The 16,522-nt window shown below is 43.7% G+C and overlaps 1 protein-coding gene across 11 annotated transcripts in view; it reads right to left on the reverse strand.

Annotated features, from left to right (window-relative positions):
- R3HDM1 (R3H domain containing 1) overlaps positions 1 to 16,522 on the reverse strand; it is a 536,983-nt gene that overhangs the window by 209,351 nt on the left and 311,110 nt on the right. The gene's annotated exons all lie outside the window — the stretch shown is intronic.

Raw genomic sequence — 16,522 nt, forward strand, 5'->3', positions numbered from 1 at the left:
TTGCTTCAAATAAGAAGCTGATTATTGGTATTGTAAGAAAGTAGATGATAAGCATCATCATTAACACTCCTGAATTAAAACAACAGCACATATGGAAAAAATATAATTAAAATCAAACTAGCAATTTGTACTGAGAACATCAACAGCTGAAAACACATTTTTGGTGTAGCTTGATTCGATTTGTTGCCTTTAACGATATGTTCCCCTAACAACTCAACCTTTCCTATGCAGACTTTCCCACACAGTTAAGTACCACGCAATCCATTTTACATTACTTCACAATGCTGGACTATCCCACGCAGTTAAGTTGAAAAAAATTATAATAATGACAAAGCGTGTGTGTATATATAATATATATATATATAAGACCCCTTTTCAGGAGGAATACAAGGTGATGAAAAGCTCCTGGCTAAGGGGCGGCAAAAACAAACCGCCCGATGTGGATGCAGATGCCACAACAACATCAACCAGAGGAGGAGGACGAGGAGGGCAGGCGGCGGGAAGAGGAGGCAGAGGAAATGCCAGAACCTCCAGATGGATGAGCCGCCAGACGAACAAGAAGTAATGAATGTGAATCCACGAGACAATACTGACCCTGCCAGTCTTACTGTAGTGAACCTAACATCCAAGATATTGACGGAAGCGGAAATTGAAGTTTTAAGCCTCGGTCTCACTTTTTGCCCCACGAATGACCTCGAGTATACACAAACACAAATTGATTTGTTTCGATTCACTAGGAAGCTGAAGCTCCATAAACACTTTAAAATGCGCCCGCATTTAAAAAATATCAAGAAAGGCACTAAAGTGAATGAGATTGACATACTCCGCTCTAAAGACTTACCAGCTATTGAGGCACTCGAGGACTTACGATTAGATCAAGATTCCGATCAAAAACTGGAAAACTTGACTATCGCACAACAAGCTGTCCTACAAGGGGTAGAACAAGAAAGAGAGGAAAGCTTGTTCAAACCCGCATCGACCTTTGTACCACAAACATCATGGGACGCAGTCGATGTTTTCACGGAGGCAATGAAAAGAGACCTGATAACATACAGAAAATCGCAACCGTCAAACCCAGTGAACAACATCACCGAATGTCAACGCCAAGCACTAAGGGCTCTGATCAATGATAAACTCTTGGTGATCAAGCCCTCGGACAAAGGGGGTAACGTGGTCCTAATGAGCAGAGACCAATATAGAACTGAAGCACTGAGGCAACTTGCAGACAGAAATTTCTACAAGGAATGCACGAACACAGTGTATCAAACGAGCATCACTGAATATGATGCACTAGTACAAAAATGGTATACTCTCAACATGCTCGGGAAAGATGAAAATCTTTTCCTAAGGAACCACACCCCCATGTTACCTACTTTTTACCATCTCCCCAAATTACACAAGAACATGGAAAATCCCCCTGGCCGTCCAATAATATCCTCCATTGGCAGCTTGACTGAGAATTTGTCACGCTTTGTTGACAACATCTTGTTTCCCTTAGTGATCAAGTTAAAATCATACATAAGGGCCACGAAAGACTTCTTGACCAAGATCCAGGAACTAACATGGGATTCTGGGTACCTGCTAATGGTTTTAGACATTACTAGTCTTTACACCTGCATAGACCACAGGCAGGGTCTTGAAGCTATTAAACATGCTCTGATGCAACGCCAAATGAAATATGCAAGTCATAATGAAATGATCTTAGAGTTCATTGAATTCTGTCTGACTAACAACATTTTCCTCTTTGAGGACCAGCTGTACATACAAACATCAGGGACGGCGATGGGTACCTGCTTCGCTCCCAGCTACGCGAACTTGTTTGTCGGCTGGTGGGAGGAGCAGGTACCCAGGAGCTGCACAGTTGGTACAGACATAGGGCATGTAAAATGCTGGTATCGTTACATTGACGATTTGTTTATCGTCTGGGATGGAGGGATGGACACAGCAGAAGAATTTATTAAAATTCTTAACACCAATGACCTCAATTTGCGCTTCTCAGGATCGGTTAGTCCGGTGGCAGCGGAATATCTGGACCTGAGGGTGTATATTGAGGGTAACCATCTACATACCACCTTGTACAGAAAAGAAACTGCTGGCAATTCAACACTCTTTGCCAGCAGTAGCCATCCCACCCAGTTGAAAAAACAGCATTCCCTACGGAGAACTACTTAGAATCCGTAGGAACTGCTCTAAGGACTCCGATTTCGAGGCGGCTGCCTCGGAATGCCTAGTGAGATTCTCCATGAGGGGCTATGGTAATACCTTACTGAAAAACACTTTGAAGAAGGTAAGGAAGATGCAGAGAGCTGCATTGCTGGCTACAGATGATCCTACTGTGGGGAGAAAGAGAAAATCCAACAAAGAGAGTGGGAAATTTAGACTAATCACCCCGTACTCTAGGGGAGCTAAAGATCTGAAAGTCATGCTAAATAAGAACTGGCATATATTGAAGACTGACAGTGTACTGAAGGATGACCTACCCGCCCATCCTCTAATCACGTTCAGCAGGGCAAGGTCATTAAGTGACATGCTAGTCTCGAGCCATCTAGACAAACTACCTCCGAAAACCAATTCTTTAAAGCGCATGGCGGGCTTCTTTCCTTGCGGCCACTGCAAGGCATGCAGTGGTAGCAGACGTGTGCTATCATATGATATACCAGACACTGGTAAAGTGCAGATCAAGCACTTTATCACATGCAGCACCCAGTTTGTAGTCTACTGCTTAGTCTGCCCATGTGGCTTGTGCTACATAGGCAGTACTATTAAGGAACTCAAACTGAGGATCCTGGAACACCAACGGGCAATCGAGAAAGTAGACATCTCATATCCGGTTGCCCGGCACTTTGCAGAGGAACACAACAAAGACCGCACAAAACTCCGATTCTTTGGATTGGACATTGTTCCACCCAATGTAAGAGGCGGTGACCGGTTAAGGAGACTCCGCAGACTTGAGTCAAGATACATTGTAGATCTTTCCGCCAAACACCCGGGAGGAATGAATAGCGGAGAGGAATTATCATGTCACTTGGGGAAATAAGACCATAGGAATAAGCAATTCCGATAGGTGGCTCTGCCTGTAAACTGTCAGTCTAATGACCATCTGTATATTTTGTATACTGTGTGTACAGTGTTAACACTGTATCTTTGTAACACTGAATTTCCCAAAATCTTGATTCTTGATGTTGGAATGAACTATATAATGTAATTGCGTTGATGAACACTTTTCTTATCTCTCTTACCCTTTTCCCTTTCTTTTCTTTCTTACTTTTTTCTTTTTTTCGTTTACCCCTCTTGCCTAAACTGACAGGTTAAAGGAAGGATGTAATTATGTAGATATGTATATAAAATATGTGTATATATAGCAGTAGAATTGGCCAATACGGAATCTCGACCTGATAGAAATTGTGTCTTGTGATTGGCGTTCCTTATTGTGGGCTTTGCGGAATTTAAATGCAATGGAATTTAGAGCAGCCTAAGGATGAATTGTGACGGACTTATGAGTTTCTGAGGCAACTGAGTTAAGAGTCTTTGAGGTTCCTTTTGGCCATTCGGGTTACACTATCAATGCATGTCAAATTCTTGTTTACGCCTTCTCTTTGAACGTTTTCTTTGAATGCTTACTGTTTTTTGCACTGTTTATTTGTAAATATGACATTGTACATTTTATCATAGGACACTAGCCGATCCACGGCTTTATTCTAACGTGAGTATTCACGGATGAATTAGAATAGACCCCAATATGGATAGAACACCTTTCCAATATGGCGCCCACAGAGGCACAAAGGGGTAAAGTCCTATGTTTATGTCAATGTTCACTGACCTCTATATTTTCATGGGATGTTTGAAACTGACAAGTGACGCACTGACGAAGGCTTACGCCGAAACGCGTCTGTGCTTTTTTGTTTCCTGAAAATTAAATACTGGACACCTCTTGGATTATGAGTGCTGCCTCTTTCTTATGAAACTGAGAAGAGTTTTGAGCGTCATATATATATATATATATATATATATATATATATATATATATATATATATACACAAGAAAGAAGCACCCAACGCTTGAAAGCGCCACACATCGTCGTGATAACTTCCTTTTATTTTTGCAAGGTAACAGCTCGGCAATCTCCTTTGTTACAGCGTATTAACAGCAAGTTCCACCATACGCGTTTCAGGCATTCAGATGCCCTTGTTCACTGGCTTGGTTTCCTCGGAGTGAAGGCAGCAAAGTTTCATCACACACCTGTGCTTAATTTGTATGTTCCGCCCATGTGGGCGTATGCAACAGTGCTTTCTGGTTATTGTAGTTGCAATACCAAAGTGTTTTCCTCAGTAGGTGCTGCAGTGTTCTCCGTAAGTCATTAAAATCCCACATTGGGCTGCTGTTAACTCCAGAGGTTGCCGCTCTGCTTAGTGTCCTCAAGCAAACACGGAACACAACGTTCCAACTGCGCCTCGTAAGTCATGGCGCTGGACCTGCTTCCTTTGCAGTGGGGCGCTTTCGCGACCTGGATAGGCCGCCATATATATCCACAAGAAAGAAGCACCCAACGTTTGAAAGCGCCACACATCGTCGTGATAACTTCCTTTTATTTTTGCAAGGTAACAGCTCGGCAATCTCCTTTGTTACAGCGTATTAACACCAAGTTCCACCATACGCGTTTCAGGCATTCAGATGCCCTTGTTCACTGGCTTGGTTTCCTCGGAGTGAAGGCAGCAAAGTTTCATCACACACCTGTGCTTAATTTGTATGTTCCGCCCATGTGGGCGTATGCAACAGTGCTTTCTGGTTCTTGTAGTTGCAATACCAAAGTGTTTTCCTCAGTAGGTGCTGCAGTGTTCTCCGTAAGTCATTAAAATCCCACATTGGGCTGCTGTTAACTCCAGAGGTTGCCGCTCTGCTTAGTGTCCTCAAGCAAACATGGAACACAACGTTCCAACTGCGCCTCGTAAGTCATGGCGCTGGACCTGCTTCCTTTGCAGTGGGGCGCTTTCGCAACCTGGATAGGCCGCCATGTATATCCACAAGATAAAAGCAGGTCCAGGGCCATGACTTTTTTGAGGAAGATCTCAAATATCTGCGGGGGATATAAGGTATCAATAAGGATTTAACTCCTTCGGGGCCTGATCCAAAAAACACACTATGGGCAAAGCATAAAATCTTGAATGAAATTCTCGCCTGAATCGGCAGCCAGTGTGGCTCTTTTCTAGCCGCCGTCGCTGACTATCGTCTAGGCAAATTCAGAACTAACCTGGCGGCCGCATTCTGAGTTACCTGTAGTTTTTGGATCGCTTTCTTATTTATCCCACAATAAAGAGCGTTGCAATAGTCGATCCTGGACAGTACCAAGGCGACCGTAGATTGCTTCCGCGCCTCAGGGGATAAGAAAGAAGCGATCTTCTTTAGGGTCCGAATGATGGAACAGCAGGTGCTAACCCTTTTATTGACCTGTAGATCGAATGATAGGGAAGGGTCTATAATTACACCTAAGTTCTTAGCAAATTTGGCGGGGGGGCATTCGCCCAGGGAGGTGGGCCACCACTCCTCACTCCACAGATCTTGATTCCTCCCAAATACCAGAACCTGTCACTTTGGTTGCTTTACACAAACAAAACTTCTGTCAAGCATAAGTTCCGCCGATTAGCACAGATATAAGATGCACACACAGTCAGCACCCCGAAGTATCTCTCCTATGTGTTCGCACCCATGTTAAGTATACACAGAATGGGACTGTCCCTAGTTTGGATTCCTACAGCATTCTTTCGAGATGCAAAACCAATGGGGGCATCTCATAAAAAGTGACGGAATGGCCTCACACACTGCCCGGTGTCATGCTTCATCATAGGCTGCCCTTGCCCTCTAAAAACTTTGTTTGACAGAGGGCGGGCATACACCTGGAGACAGGGATGCACTTCTAAAGCGAAGTGGTGGCCCATGAATTAGTGAAAGGTGATCTAAAAACCATTACATTTGTCAACAAACTAATTTTATTCAAGGAGCAAATGCATGGTACTAAAAGAAGTGATCGGTGATATGGGACTTTATTGTCTCTCAACCATGCTAATCGCGGTCAACATATTTCTGCTTACGTGTTCCCGTAGGGTACATAGCATTCGTCAGGACCAATGGGTTTCTAAACATGGGCTCAGCCTTTTCACACGTGGTGCAAAAAGGATCTACCACTAGAGGGTCGGAGGTAGTGAGCATCAAACTCCCCGGTCAGTACAGTACTAGTGTGAGCGTTTCTGTAAGAAAGAAAGGAAACAAAACATACATACCGAAAGTGTAAATATATAATGGTAGCATAGTTGCTTTCCATGCACCACCACACTTACTGTGCGCGTGGTGGGATCTAGGTGAGACACGTGATATTCACATGTGTCATCATTGACAAATGGGCAATAACTTAAGCCCGCTTCTTACCATGGATTACTATCCTACTTGCTCCATGGGAGGTCGAGAGTGGAAGGGCCTACTGTGACATTCTGAAATAGAGAGGTACAGAGAATCATGGCCTGTTGTTGTGGGTACAGGACCATGATTTGAATAAAAACACACAAATATACTGTTAAAAAAGATGCCTTCCCTGTATGGGTAGTTGGTACACACGCATCAGAAAGTGAAACAAGTTGCACCTTCTCAATCATCCATGGCAATCACACTCTTACTGTCTACTTCAGCGCTTCCAGCCGTTCCATCTACATCGTCCGCTTCGCTTCCCCGCCGGTGAATTATGGTGAGTGAGGAGCGGGTTTATATACTGCGGTCAAGTGGCTGATTGATCGCTAATTAGTTGGTAATTGGAAACGCCTACTGCGTATCCAGTGTACCATCGAAACAGAGCAAATACAAAAAGATGATCTTTGAAAAAAAGTATCTATTTCTCAGAGAAAATCAAGCAGAGGCAGGCAATTCAAGCAAAATACTATTTTCTACCCTAAAGGAATTAGTGACTACCTACTCCATCAGTACGGAATAGAAGTGTTGCTTTCTGTAATCAACTTGCAGATTCTTTTAGTAACAAGGTGCTTTCCATCTATGATTCCTTTACAGGAAATGATACTGAGCCTCAAGTGTATCATTCCTCTTCACCTTATTGTCAGCCTGAAGGCTTTCACCCCTCCGAACGTAGACCAGGTTTCTCAGATTGTTAGATTAGTGAAAGCAGGAGCTCCATCAGACCCCTGCCCCCGAAAATATTTCACCTGGCAGTTGATGAGATTAGCGAGCAACTCAGCCTGCTTTATAAGTAGATCCTTATGTCTAGCGTCTTTCCAGAGGCCTGGGAGAAGGTTTCTATTCTCCCTCTGCTAAAATAAATACTAGCTAGGACCCTTAGGATTAAAACAACTACAGACCTATAAGCAAGGATCCAATTTCCAGCTAAGGTTCTGGAAAAAATTGTAAATATCCAACTTACGACCTTCGTGTCTTCAGAAAACCTGCTTGACTCTTCACATACAGCTTCCGGCAAAGACATGGAACGGAGACGGCATTGGTCATGGCAGCAGAGGAGCTTCGCTCCATGCTGGATTCCGGTGCAAAGGCCGCCTTGATCCTTTTGGATCTCTCAGCGGCCTTTGACACCGTGAACCATACCATTCTCATTCATAGGCTCCAAAAGTTGGGAGTCTCAAACCTAGCTTTAAGTCTGATTAAATCCTACCTCAACAGGATACAATGTGTGCAGGTTGGAGACTGTAGTACAAAACAATTCTCACTTCCTTGAGGGGTGCCGCAGGGCTCATCTTTGAGCACTACTTTTTTTAATCTGTATGTCACCCCCCAGCTGATGTCATCAGGCAGTTTGGTTTCTCGCTGGTGTCCTACGCAGATGATTCCCAGATTGTAGTATCCATCTCAGGCAATCCGGAAGAAACAACTGCACGTTTTAATCACTGCATAGCCCGCGTGGATCACTGGATGAGTGCGAACTGCCTAAAACTTAATGGTAGTAAAACAGAGGTTCTCCTGTTGGGCTCAGACACCTCCTTTTGGTCCCAGATTTGGTGGCCTAGAACCATGGGAACACTTCCTACCCCAGTGCATAAAGTAAAAAATTTGGTGATAGGCTCACCTTCCAACCTCAAACTAATAAGGTTGCCTCCCAGGTACATCTGACTTTAAAATTAATTCGGAAGGTGAAACCTTATATACCACCAGCCGCAGTAAAAACACTGTTGACAACTTTGGCATTGGCCAGACCAGACTATGGAAATGCCCTTTACCGAGGCCTCCAGAAACAGCACCTGCTCAAACTGCAGCAGGTTGAAAACTCCGCTGCCAGGTTGCTGCTGAATATTCCTAAATTCCAGTCGTATGCCAAGGATCAAGACAATTACACTGGTTACCGGTGAAGAAGAGAACTGAATTTAAAGCCTTGTGTTTAACGTTCAAGGCACCACAGGGCACATGACCCAAATATTTGAAACAGCACTTGCTGTGGTACCTTCCAGCCAGAACATTGTATTCAGCTCAGAGCAAACTTCTGCAGATGCCTAAATTCAGGACAGTTTGCTGGGGAGGTAGTTGTTTTCTTCTCAACACTGTCAAATTGTGGAACTCACTTCCTTTACCCATAAAAAACTGCCCAACATTACCATTGTTCAGAAAGGCTTTGAAAACTTGGCTTTTCTCACTATAAATCCTTAATCATCGTTCATTTCGGACATATTCCTCCACTGTAGCGCCTAGACGCCCTTGGGCATTCGAGCGCAATATACATTTTAAATTCAATTCCATCCCCAGCAAGGTCTGGGGCTAGTGTATGTGACACACCCATGTTAAGCCACATGCGAGTCCAGTTTCCATTCCTTTTATTTTGTTGTGCCTATACAAATAGCTGGAAAAAAAAATGATTCACACTAAGTTTGCCAAATAGCCGATTTTTTAGGTGCATAAATTTAAAACTTAAAAAAACATAATTTGCATCCCAGAGCCCTGCTCCAGCGACTAACAACTGACTAGTCTTGTTTCTATTTCCATACTTGGAAAAGAAACACTATACACACACAATCAAGGCTTGCCATGCCCCCCATGTCAGCGCGGCACGCAAGGGCGTTCCCGGAAACGAAGCACAAATGCTGGGTTGTGAAACACCAACACATCTTCGGGATCCCACGAAAAGGCAGCAGTAGATATTAACGGCGGGCAGTGGACCTTGATGACCTGAGTAGAGCGCCCAGTCTCAAACACCGGAAGGCCACACATCATGGTCTCTATTAGCAAGAGCCCAAGCCTGTTTATTTTCTCCTCTTTTCTTTCCAGAGTGTGACTATAGGCACTGCCCCCTTCTGGGATCCATGTCACTCTAATGAAAAGAGACTTAAGCAAGAGCCTTTCCATTTACTTTTTTCGATAAAATGCCATAAGTAATACCAAAAATGCTCTGCATATAGCACAGGGACGAGTACGAGTAATGGGGCCCACCTATCCCTGACAGTTCGAATGTGCCTAGTGCTTGCCTAAACGTTTATCCATCAAAAACTGTGATGCACACATGGGTGTTGAAGCTGTCCTCACCGTAGTGATCTAATTCGATCCAGCCGGACACTGTGTGATGCACACGAGTGCATGTTTTCCTCGTGTATATGTGTTATTGTTTACATGTGTGTCTTTGATTACCGTTTGTGTTTTTCCTTTTACAGATGACAAGTCCTAACAAGACTACCATAAATTAGCTCTTGAAAGCTAGGATAAAACAAATATGTTTCCTCTCACTATACGCACCTTAGCACGTGTGCACTAAATTCACTTCAGACTGTTGGTACTCCCTCAGTCTGTTTTCACGTTTTTTGGTCCTGACGAAAGCCAGCAAATGACTGACTGAAACATGTAGACCTATTTACAGGATACTCGAGCTAAATGTAAGTCTCTAGACGTATCGGTCTTTTCCTTTTTAACCCTGCCATAGGGCCCCGATAATAAAATAATTTTCTTTACTGAGGGGGACCCTATAGACCGTTTTAAACTCAGATATCACTGCACTCCCCTTGACACAAAAAAAACACCAACTGCCCTGTAATTCAGGCATCGCAGCACAACCAGGGTGCACTCGGCGCCTTGGGTGGGAACCTGATGATGAAGCTTGCCACCAACTAGGTTGGTAGGGAAGGGTTCTTTTAAAAAAACAATCGGTTTTCAAACGCAAACTAGTAATCATATGTTTTACATTTCGTTACGAGCCTGTTCTTGATTGATATAGTTTAACACAGGGGAAAGGAACAAGCTGCTCTTATTTCCTAGCTCTCCTCTTGATATTTAATAAATTCAATATTGTCCATAGGAAGTGTTCTATCTGTTGAGGCTGATGGTGATGGCTTGATGGTGAATCCCAGATTGTGTAAGAGATCTAAAATGATCTGTAAGCGAGCAAGACACTGCTGCCGGCTTGCACTCTTTATCAGCTAGTCGTCGAGGTAAGGGAAGACTAAGTCACTGTTCCGTAGATGAGCAGGGACCACTACCAGACATTTAGGGAACACCCTGGGAGCAGTGGTAACACAAAAGGGTAGAACCTGGAATTGAAAATGCTGGCCAGTTACCATGGTTCTGAGGTAGGGGCAATGAGCAGGGTCAATTGAGATGTCGAAATAGGTGTCCTTCAAGTCGAGGGCGGTCATGAAATCTCCTTGCCACAGAAGTAGTATGACATCGTGGAGCGTGACCACGTGGAAATGCTTCAATAGGATCCATTTGTTGACGGGAAAAGGTCGAGAATGGGCTTGAGACCGGTCTTTTTTGGGAACTAGAAATTACAAGGATTACACCTCTGAGCCTAGTTAATGAGGCAGCACTGGCTCTAAGGCTTCCTTGAGCAAAAGCAGCTTGTCCATCCCTTCTTGGAAGAGCTGTTGGTGTTGAGAGGTAAGGGAGTTTTTGTGTGGTAGTAAGTTTGGAAATGCGGCACTAAGCTCCAGGCAGTAGCCGTGCTCTACAATGGCCAGAACGCATTGGTCGGAGGTGGTGTTTTGTCACTGTGAAAGGAACCCCTGAAAATGCCTCAGACAGCTGTTGTGTGACTGGAGTGGGTTTGGGGGGCAGAGATACGAAGCTAAGCATGCCTGCATGAGGGCAATTGGTGTTTACTCCCCTAGCGACTGTGTCAGTCCCATCAAGGGCACATATAATGGAGGTGTTGGCGATGGTCTGCCCTTCCGACACTCACCTGAGCCCACATTATATACTGATCAGGGATGTGTTGTATGAGCTCTCGCATTTCAACCCATTGGGCATGGTCATACCTTGCTAACAGCCCTACAGAACTGGCAATATGCCTGTGAGTTGCCGACTGGTTGGAGTCACTTTTCCCGACTGTGTCAACTTTTGTACTTTCTTTATCCAGGAGCAGGGTGTCCCCGTATCCTGAGTGTTTGGTTTTTTTCAGGCGACATGTACCCACGAGTCCAGCAGATGTTGGCCTCTAATGTAGGGTAAGTCAGATGGTGAGGGCTTATACTTTCTTAACCCTTGGACTGACCTTCACTGGGTCGTTATACACTTCCTGCATTGACGTAAGCATGACCTTAAGCATTACCAGGAATTGGGTGACCTACTGCATGTGGGAGAGCATTTCTATTAAAAAGTCCTTCTCTTCTGGTATGGAGAGTAAATCCATATTGTGGAAGGTGGCTGCTCTCTGAATAACCTCATATTAAGAAGTGGGGTCATGAGGAGTGTAGGATTTGATAGGGTATAGGTCAGGGTATTTGAGCCTTGGAGGAGCCACTTTATATTCACACCAGGGGTCACCCTGGGGATCTTGGTCATACTGGATCTTATAGGAATCTAAGGGTGGAGAGCTTCCATCTCCATATAATGAATGGGCAGACCCCCGTGGTGATAATGGCGCTTGAGGCGGTAGCAGTGGCGGCGGAGGTGGTGGTGATGGAGGAGAAGGAGGAGAAGAAGGGTAACCAGGGAAGAGGAGGAGGTCTTGAGGAAGAGAATCAGTACCGCTATCATGTCACTTTTTTTGTATTGGAGGCAATGGAGACTCCAACACTAATTTCTCCTCAAATATAAGCTGTCTCTTACAAGGGAGAGTCTGATGCACATATGGCCGAGGCTTGGCAATAAACTTGCCCACAAAAGGGTGAATAAACCAACGTTGTTGCTGATAGTCAAGTTTCTCCTGAACGTAAAATGGGGAGCTTCTGGCTATCGGAGTCTGCTGTGGATGGGTAATTGGATGCCAAAGTCTGTTTCAGCCTTTAGGTCAATCTCAACGCCAATGTGTGTTTCTGCTCAAAGCCCTTTGGTGCTGGTGTTGATCCGCTAGAGTGCGCCACAGGTTCGGTAGGCATCAAGTCATGCCGGGATTTGTGTAGCTGGCTAAGTGTCAGCTACGAAGCCTTAGGTCAGTGCCAGCTATGGCTGGAAGGCAGTGGGAGCCTGGAAGGCTGTATCCCCGAATTTGGGATTAAAGACTGGCCCCCGGAGAGGCAGTGAGTACCTTGGTATCACAGTGGGCGTCTTCTGATGTTGAATCAGAGAAAGATTTTAAGTCCCTGTCATAAACGTAGCAGGCTAGGATCGCTGAACTAAAATTTGGGGGGGTCTTTATTGGGTAGTGGAATTATTCCACATACCCCTAATGAATTTAATACCCAAGAAAGAGCAGGCAGCTAAAGTAAAACGACTAGTAGATACACCAAAGAAAAATTCAAATAGTGGAATTTATTATCTTCCTCCCAAATGGGTTACAATCTAAAACATAGTAAAAAGACAATTTTTAAAAAAACCACCAACAGTGGTAGTACAATGAATATAGGTACAGTCAAAGTAAAAACAGTTGACGCGGCGTTTCGGTGCTATTCAATCTTGACACCTTCATCAGGACATTAAAAACATTTGACTCCGTATCTGTAATTTAAGTAGGGAGAGCGTTTCAATTGCTTTCCAACTTGATGTAGACTTCTCTGATAATCACAGTCTTGTAAGCTTATAGATCAACATACAAGGTCTTCTATGTGCACGAAGGAGCCACCGTTGATAAAAGGGAGTAACTTCTTTGAGTATTTGGCCTATACATATAAAGATCACATCCACTCTTATATCGGATGAGTATCTAGATATAATCCGTTGGTGATAGATGATCATCCAGATCTTTTCATGATTGGAAGAAATCTAGATACTCATCCGATATAAGAGTGGATGTGATCTTTATATGTATAGGTCAAAATACTCAAAGAAGTTACTCCCTTTTATCAACGGTGGCTCCTTCGTGCACATAGAAGACCTTGTATGTTGATCTATAAGCTTACAAGACTGCGATTATCAGAGAAGTCTACAGCAAACTTGATCCAGTTTTTTTATGGGTCAACTAGCCGAGACTGAATCTGACTTTGGCATGTGGTCCATGTGTGTACATTCACATTGTTTTATACTGCATGGAGTTTTTTTCATTAACTCAAAGTAGGTGAATCTGCAACATAAAACTTAAAAGGTGAAACTACTGCTCACAATGTTTGGCGTCAGGAAAGGGGCTGGTTTTTTTAATCTGAGCAATTGCAAGCCGAAATTTTTCTCTACATCGCTCAAAAAGTGGATGAAGTAAGTGAATTCTTAGGTAACATTTACATACATTTTAGGTAGGAAAAGATATTACAGTGATTATAAACATTGTCAGGACCCATACATTTTGTGTCTCTACCCCAACAGCCATGTTACATAAAGCATAGGTTGGTACCTACTGTCGCATGATTACCGTCAGTTGTGCAGCAGGCTTTCATTCACTTCCGGCGTGACAGTGAGTGGTGCAACAGTGAGCAAATCAGTGATCGTGCACATAGAAGACCTTGTATGTTGATCTATAAGCTTACAAGACTGTGATTATCAGAGAAGTCTACATCAAGTTGGAAAGCAATTGAAACGCTCTCCCTACTTAAATTACAGATACGGAGTCAAATGTTTTTAATGTCCTGATGAAGGTGTCAAGATTGAATAGCACCGAAACGCCGCGTCGACTGTTTTTACTTTGACTGTACCTATATTCATTGTACTACCACTGTTGGTGTTTTTTTTTTAAATTGTCTTTTTACTATGTTTTAGATTGTAACCCATTTGGGAGGTAGATAATAAATTCCACTATTTGAATTTTTCTTTGGTGTATCTACTAGTCGTTTTACTTTAGCTGCCTGCTCTTTCTTGGTTATTAAATTCATTAGGGGTATGTGGAATAATTCCACTACCCAATAAAGACGCCCCCAAATTTTAGTTCAGCGATCCTAGCCTGCTACGTTTATGACAGGGACTTAAAATCTTTCTCTGATTCAAGATCCCCCTCCCTGCTATACACAACAGGGGAACCTCCTATACCTTTAAGGTCTTCTGATGTTGAGCATGGGTCGGCTGCGGCTCTGAGTTTCTGGAGTTCGATAGTGAATCAGGTTTCAGAATAAAGGCAGTTGCCTACCCAGCATCAAAGTCTCCCTCTCCTTCCACCTCTTCCCCAAAGAGGTCAGGGGAATCGGTGTTGCGCTGATGTTCCATGGTGAGCAGCATGGGTCAACGGTCACGACGATTGCAAATGGTCTTTTTCAAGCTAAATGAGCGACTAACAGAGAAGGAGGACTCATTATGATTTGGACCAGACAAAGATTGCAGAAACCTTGCTGTCTGTCCAGGAGTCCTTACAATAGCACTGTGAAGGATTTTTTTCCATCACGCTTTGAACATTCTCTAGCATTAGACTGGATGAAAGGGGCCCGAAAGGGGCGAGGCCACACGCAGGTATTGGGAACACAGTATATTTAAAACAAAAGCAGCAAATAACAACTGTAAGAAAACATTTAGGTACACCACAGGATTATTTGAGGGCTACCCAGAGCGGAGATTAGAAAACAATTTAACTATGGAATTGGCACGTGGGCCATGGGGACATTGTTGTCTTCTCTAAGTTAGCATGAGCTCTGCAGACGCTGCTTTGCGCACGTTACTGCAAGCCTTTATTTTTGTAAAGACTTTGTTCATACTTTTCACATGAGAACTGCTAGCTGTGTGTATGCTCTGCCAGTTCCTGGGATTTAGTCTAAACATTTTGAGCAAGGTTGACAAACAAAGCCCTTTGTTATTCTGTTCTAGTCAGGCCCTAGCACCTAGACAAAACATGCCAATGCAGCTGTTTGGAAATCGTACTTTGGTATTATGGGGATACATGCATAGGGAATACACACTTGGAGAGGGACCTTTCCAGGGAGAAGAGCGAGACAGCACCTATGATGTAGGATGACCATCTGTAGTCTAATGTCTGGGGTCTGCAGACAAAACCCATAGATCTTCTGATATATAACAATACTCCTTCTTAGCAAGAGGAGGGAGGTTAGGCTCTATTGTCTTTTCATGATGACATCTCCCTTCATGATTTACGGACTAGCTGCTATGCTGACTGTATTTGTATTATGCATTTTCCTGCTTGCTTTGGCTCGTACTCTGCATTTTAGAGCATGTTAGTTAAAATCAATATTTTAAAATAGTTTGTGTCTCAGTCGAATCTTATCGCGGACGAGTTTACTTTGGCAAATCCAACAACTAATCATCAATGAGGTATGCCTTAGTCCTATCACTGCAGAACCTAAAAGTATGCACAGTTCTATCATGTGAAACCTCGCCTCCTCCTTAGATGGACTAGGTGGACAAAGGAACTCGCAGAGCATGCCGGACTGTCCCACATGGTAAGTGACCTGACATTCAAGACAAAGGATGCTAGGTGTCATAAGTACCAGCTTGTCATGGAAAAACGGTAGTATACAGAGGCTGAACTGGAAAGGCCTACAGCTCACTGACGTGAAGCCCATAATTGATTGCAATGAGAAACAGTTTCAAAAGTATCAGACTACAGCAGCGAAAAGATTTGAAGGAGCACACATCAAAGGTAAAGACCAAATTAATGTACATCTGCAGCATAATGAAGGCAGCAGGCGGAAACATGTGTTAAAGTCATTGTAAAAAATACATCACAAACGATTTAAATAATAAGGACTGATCAGGCAAACAAAAAGAATCCAAAAAGGGCAACAAGTATGCTTACAATAAGGCCTTGTAAGCCAAGCATAATCCAAACGAAAGAACTGCAGGCAGTTTTTCACCTGTAGGGAGGCATCTTGCGTCTCCACACATTCGGTTAAGTGCAGAAAGCAGCCAGAATGATGCCCACCACCTCTGACAGAAGGTCAAAACCTCTCAACTGGAACAGCTATTTGCCAGCATGAATTGTAGAGTTTAGAGATTCATATGTAGTACTCAGACTTATTACTGATTTAGCACATCCTCCCAAAGAGGGAGCTGAAATGCAGGGCATACGTTGAGGGTCAGTACGCTTGTATTCTAGACCCTCCAAACCCAGTCCGGAGCTATCGGAGTGATCTATGCTTGATCTTGCACCCCATTTTCATCCATTCATGTAGGATCAGAGAGAATAGTGGGCATGCATACAGGAGACTAAGGCTCCTCAAAGTTTGAATGCGTCTTCCATAGACTAAGTGGAGTGAAATGCCAGAGCACAAAACTCTGGCAACTGACCAT

This window comes from Lissotriton helveticus, chromosome 3_1, assembly GCF_964261635.1.
Source record: "Lissotriton helveticus chromosome 3_1, aLisHel1.1, whole genome shotgun sequence".
Lineage (NCBI taxonomy): Eukaryota > Metazoa > Chordata > Amphibia > Caudata > Salamandridae > Lissotriton > Lissotriton helveticus.